General features: G+C 51.0%; 1 protein-coding gene across 3 annotated transcripts in view; it reads right to left on the reverse strand.

The window, feature by feature from the left end:
• MYH14 (myosin heavy chain 14) overlaps window positions 1-6,364 on the reverse strand; it is a 107,884-nt gene that overhangs the window by 67,109 nt on the left and 34,411 nt on the right. The window lies entirely within an intron of this gene.

Consider the following 6,364-nt stretch of genomic DNA (forward strand, 5'->3'; position numbering starts at 1 on the left):
AAAAATAAAAAAGGGAAAAAAAAAAAAAAAAAAAAAACAAGGTGGGACCAGTAAGTAGATGGTGTAATGGTTACATCACTGGACTCACGCATAATCGACTGTGGTTTGAGTCCTGGACCCGGAGGCCTAAAACTCACGTTAGAGGCAAGTATGTATACACCCCAAAATCCCGAGAAGAGGGAACCAGCAGTTAGCGTAATGGCTATGTCACTGGAACCCCACGTAGTCGACCACGGTTCGCATCCCGGACCCGGTGGCTTAAAACTCACGCCGGGCGCGTGTGCATGCGTGCCCAAGATCCCGAGAGGAGAATGGAGGAGAAGGGATTGCGGCGTGACCATCCCCCCGGGGGGTGATTTCTCGCCTTCTGTCTCTGTCTGTCTGGCGAGCGCAGGTGCCCTATAGCAAAAACCTCTCCAAAAAAAAAAAAAAGAAAGAAAAAAAAAAAATCCCGAGAAGAGAATGGAGAAGGGATTGCGGTGTGGCCATCCCCTATGGGGAGTGATTTTTCACTTTCTGTCTATCTAGCAACCACACACGCCCTATAGCAAAAATCTCTCATTAAAAAAAAAAAAAAAAAAAGCAAACAAAAAATCCCAAGGCAGGAGCAGCCAGGGTGGCACCCAGGTCCTGCTTCTGCTGGGGAGGTGGAAGCTGCATGGGAGGCCCAGGTTCGTTTCCCAAGTCATCTTGACCATGCTAGGAGAGGCTGAGCACATCCGTGAGCCCACCTGACTGGAGGACTGGGGCAGGAGGACGGAGACATGCTGAGAACTCGTCCAAAATACCTACCACGGGGTCTGGACGGTGGTGCCTGGGGAAACAGGGCGCTCCGAGAGGCAGAACCACGTGAGGCAGCGCCCAGGTTGACGCCAGAGACCTTCCTGAGCAGGCCAGCCACACATGTGCTTATGATCCGGGACTGCCTAAGGTTACGGGTGGAGGAGTATCAAGACCCTGTTGGGGGCCAGCAGGTGGCATGATGGTAAAGGTGCGGGACTCCCATATGGCCAATTACAGTTCAAGTCTCGGACCTGGTGGCTTGAAACACACCAGGCACATGTGCGTGTGTGCCAAAAATCCCAAGAGGAGAATGGAAGAGAAGGAATTGCAGTGTGGCCTTCCCCCTTGGGGGTGATTTCTTACTTTCCCTCTGTCTCTGTCTGTCTCCCTCTCTCTCTGTTGAGCATACACAGACTCTCCAGATTTGTGCTAGTTATGTTCTGCAGTCACCTCGAATACCAGAGCAGTGGACACGAACTACCGCCCTGGGGGGACACAGGGCTGGGTGCCTCTGGTCGCACGTTCTCACCGACTGGCCAGTTGGTGCCTCGTCTTACGTGTTTCCGTCCATCTCACTCACACCGCCAGTTCATCCCCACTGAGCTCATGGCCAGCAGCAGCGTAACTCAGTCCTGAAATGGCTCATCGCACACACATGAGGGGTCTTCAAAAAACTCATGTAATGGGACCAGCAGTTGGCATAATGGCTATGTCTTGGATTCCCACATAGTTGACCGTGGTTCAAGTCCCAGACCCGGTGGCTTAAAATCACGCCAGGCACATGTGCATGCGTGCCCAAGATCCCAAGAGGAGAATGGAGGAGAAGGGATTGCGGCGTGACCATCCCCCAGGGGTGATTTCTCGCTTTCTATTTCTCTGTTTCTCTGTCATTCTGGCGAGCACATGGACTCTATAACAAAGAACTCTCAAAAAAAAATTCATGTAATGAAAAACTGCATGCATCTCAAACATTCTTTGCACCAAAATAAACTCATACTTTAATTCCAACTTTTCCACCCACTTTTTAAAGCCCACCTCATGTTTTCTCTGGGAGGCACATCATTACCCTCTGGCTCTAAGGAATACTGGGCGGCACGTAAGCACCAGGCTCGGGCCACTGTAGACGGTGAAATTGCCAACACGGAAGCACAAAAACGTGAAAAATGTGGCACTAAATAGACCATGAAAAGGGCGTTGGTTTACAGCGCGAGAGCCGAAACCATCAGGCAGAGTGGCACCTCGTCCGTCCCTGTCGAACGTGCACTGGACAACTCAGAATGTCCCGGTTCTACACAGACCTGCCGCACCGGGAGGACTGATCTGGGGTTACAGATTTAGCAGGTAGATGAGTTCACAAAGGCTGAATCCATGAGTAATGAGGACGGACTGTCTATGCAGAATTCCAGAAAGGGCGTTGTATTAAGCGGGTAGTGCTGACCCCTAGAGTATGTCTCAGGAACTTGCAGGGATGTTGCTGAGACTAGACCAGTGCCGACAGGACACAGAGGTCCTTCTGCAACTACAGCATTGCCTGCACCCCGCAGGACCCCAACACCCACTGGACATCCCTGGCTGCGACATCAGTTTGTACTTACCCAGCTGTTTCTGTATAAATGCAAATGGTTTTTTTTTTTTGGAGAAGTTTTTGCTATAGGGCGTGTGCGCTCGCCAGAAAGAGAGAGACAGAGACAGAAAGCGAGAAATCACCCCCCAGGGGGCATGGCCATGCCGCAATCCCTTCTCCTCCATTCTCCTCTCGGGATCTTGGGCATGCACGCACATGCACCTGGCATGAGTTTAAGCCACCAGGTCTGGGACTCGAACAGAGGTTGACTACATGGGAGTCCAGCAACATAGCCACTACGCTAACTGCTGGTCCCCACAAAAGTTTTACTATGCTGAATTCTCCAGGAGGCCAGCCACTGTGTAATCTGAAGAACAGGTTCTGCTCACAACCTTGGCGAGACTGGCTCCCCGTTTCAGAACCCTCTCCCTGACAGCAAAGCTGCGTGCACCTGGTGGCGAAGTCAACCGGACAACACGCCAGACTGTTAGTGTCTGTTCTCATGACAACACTGTGCATGGGGGCGAGCCCCCAGCGACTCCTCAAGGTCCATTCCAGAACAGGTTTCAGGATTTACAGAGCGAAATGAACATTGAGTTCTTTTCCCTTCCTGCATCCTACATCCTGTTCCAGACACCTACAAATGGCCTCATTTCATTTCCATAACAGCTCAACAAGGCAGACACTGCTATAATCCCCCCTTTTTACAGACAGAAAAACCGAGACACACGATCGACTTGCCCAAGGTCACCAGCTCACAAGAGACTTGATCTGGGGCGGTCTAACCCTGGGGTCTATACCGTAATTTTGTGCTTCTCATTTCATCCTCTTTTTTTTTTTTTTTAAGTTTTAATTGTTTTTAGTTAACTTTATTTCTTTATTTTTAATTTGACCAGAGAGGGACAGAGAGAGAGGAGAGAGAGAGAAAGTGAGAAAGTAAGCCACCATGTCTGGGATCTGAACTGTGGTCGGCCATGTGGGAATCCAGCACCCTTAACCACCGTGCCATCTGCTGGCCCCTTCTTTTTTTATTATTTACTTAATTTTATTTATTATTATTATTATGTTTTTATTTATTTTTTTAGAGAGATTTCTGTTACAGGGTGTGTGTGCTTGCCAGAGAGAAAGAAAGAAATCAGCGCCCAGAGGGGATGGCCACACCACAATCCTTTCTCCTTCATTCTTCTCTTGGGATCGTGGGCACACACACACACACGCACCTGGCATGAGTTTTAAACCACTGGATCCGGAACTTGAACCACAAACAACTATGTGGGAGTCCAGCGACATAACCATTATGCCATCTACTGGTCCTTTTTATTATTATGTTTTTTAATTTGCTATAGAGCACATGTGCTCACTAGAGAGATAGAGAGGAAAATTGAGAAAGCAAGCCATCAGATCTGGGACTCAAACTGCAGTTCGCCACGTGGGAGTCCAGCACCTTTATGATCAGACCTCCTGCTGGCTTCCTCTTCTTTCTTTCTCTTTTTAGAAGGAGATTCTCTTTTTGCGATAGGGCGTGTACATTCACCGAAGAGAAACAGAGATAGAAAGTGAAAAATCACCCCCCCGGGGGGGCTGGGGGGTGGCCACACTGCAATCCCATCTTCATTCTCCTCCTGGGACTTTGGGCATGCATGCACACACATGCGCTCAGCGTGTTTTAAGCTGCCAGGTTCAGGACTCGAACCACGGTCAACTATGTAAGAGTCCAGCAACATAACCATTAGCCATCTGCTGCCCCCCCTTCTTAGCACAGGTTTTGAATGCAAATATGAGGGGGCTTTGAAGAGCTCATGGAGGGACCAGCAGTTAGCGTAATGGCTATGTGGCTGGACTCCCACGTAGTCAACCGTGGTTCGCGTCCCGGACCCAGTGGCTTAAAACCCACGCTGGGCGCGTGTGCATGCGTGCCCAAGATCCCAAGAGGAGAATGGAGGAGAAGGGATTGCGGCATGACCATCCCCCCTGGGGGGTGATTTCTCGTTTTCTGTCTCTCTGTCTCTGTCTGTCTGTCTGGCGAGCGCACGTGCCCTATAGTAAAAACCTCTCCAAAAAAAAGAAAACAAAACAAAAAGATTTCATGGGAAATACAATTGAAGTATGAGTTTATTTTGGTGTAAAAAGTGCTCACACCCATGCATGGTTTCCTTGTGCTACACACTTCCCACAAGCTCCCAGAAGAGCCCTGCGCGTGTGCAGAAAGGGACACATGTCACGTACATCCTGCTGGTTGAATGCTCAGGAACTGAGCGTCCCTATAGAGCCTGCCCTGCAAGGCCTCTGGCCACCACACCGAGTATGGATGGAGACCGTGAACACAAGTTTGAGCAGGAGAAGTCGGACAGGAAAGTGCACAAATCCAAGGATGGGCCAAACACCTCGGGGCTGTGTCAGAACGGCAGCTGCCTTGAGGGGTGCTGAGGTGGAAAGGGAAGGCGGGCGGCTCCCAGGTGCTGTGCATGCATGCCATTCCTCTAAAAGCCGGAGCTGGACCCCGTGCACCCACTGTGTATACCCGCTACACGTCAACACAAAGTTGACCTGGAAGAGGTGTGTGTGCGTGGGCACGTCCCTCTGGGACACTCCTGTCCAGAACTCCACTGGGGGGAGACACCCAACAGGAGATAAAACAAGCGTCTGTATCTTCCGGAGTGTCAAGGTCAGGCCCAGGGGCTCAGGGTAGTAGACGGAAATGAGAGCTGCACGTCTCCTCAGACTTTGCGTTCTCTTTCTTTCTTTCTTTTTTTAAAAATATAATTATTCATTTTATTTTATTTATTATTATTATTATTCAATTTGACCAGAGAGATACAGAAAAACAGGGTGGGAGGAAGAGTGAAAAAACAATGCCAACAGGTCTGGGACTCGAACCACAGTCGGCTGTGTGGGAGTCCAGCACTTTAACGACCACGCCACCCACCAGTCTGCACTCTAAGACTCGCTCCTACGGTTCTGTTCAACATGAGCCTGAGGAGCCCGAAGATGTTCACTGCTGTTCAGTAATTACATTGTGGTCATTCCAATTGCAATGGGAAGGAAACAACCCAAGGGTCTGCACAAAGGGGCCAGTGGAAAGAATGGCTTCACCTGAACAGCGAAGCACCACGGAGCTGGAGAACGGACAGAAAGGACAGAGGGCCCTGCATACGTGGGAGCAGAAGCACTGCGTTGGAAGAAACACAGGGAAAACCCAGGCCAGGGGCTAGCCAGAAACCTGGTTTTCCCAGACAGGCTTTCGTCCCACTCAGGCCACATCACTCTGCACACGGTGCTGAGAAGTGTCTGCTCCTGACCTGCAGAGCTTGGAGCTGCTCTCTGCGCCTGCTGCCCAGCAGGACAGCATGCAGGAGGGTCACATGAGCACATGGTGTCCAGAGGCCAGGCAGGGCCTATGGGAACAGGCTGAGCGGCCCAGGCTCCCATCGTGGCCAAGAGCTGGATCTGTTTGCCAGCTGCCAGGCTGCGGAGACACGTGGGCAGGGGATTACGCAACTGCGACCGTGACTGGGAAATCCGGGTACCGGGGAGGCCCTAGACCCTGTGTCAGCAGGCCCAGAGAGGCCGGGCTGTCGGCAGTCTGGGCAGAGTGCAAAGCCAGCACTCCGTTTCCAGCCTTCCCAGGTCAGCCCTGTGACCAACGATAGATGCTGGGGCCTCCGACCACACCAAGACCAGAACAGACTCAGTCCTGGGGCCCAGCTCAGTCCTGGAGACGCCTACAGGTACTTCCTTGAAGGCCTGGTTAAAAGAATCATAGTTCAGGACCAGCAGATGGCGAAATGGTTACAACGCTGGACGCCCACGTAGTTGACCAACAGCCGTTTGAGTCCCAGACCCAGCGGCTTAAAACACACTGTGCACATGTGTATGCATGCCCAAGATCTCGAGAGGAGAATGGAGAAGGGACTGCAGTGTGGTCATCCCCATGGGGGTGATTTCTTGCTTTTTGTCTCCCTGTCTCTATGGAGAGTGCACACACCCTATAGCAAAAATCTCTCTTAAAAAAAAAAA

Source organism: Tupaia chinensis, unplaced genomic scaffold, assembly GCF_000334495.1.
Source record: "Tupaia chinensis unplaced genomic scaffold, TupChi_1.0 Scaffold000673_1, whole genome shotgun sequence".
NCBI lineage: Eukaryota > Metazoa > Chordata > Mammalia > Scandentia > Tupaiidae > Tupaia > Tupaia belangeri.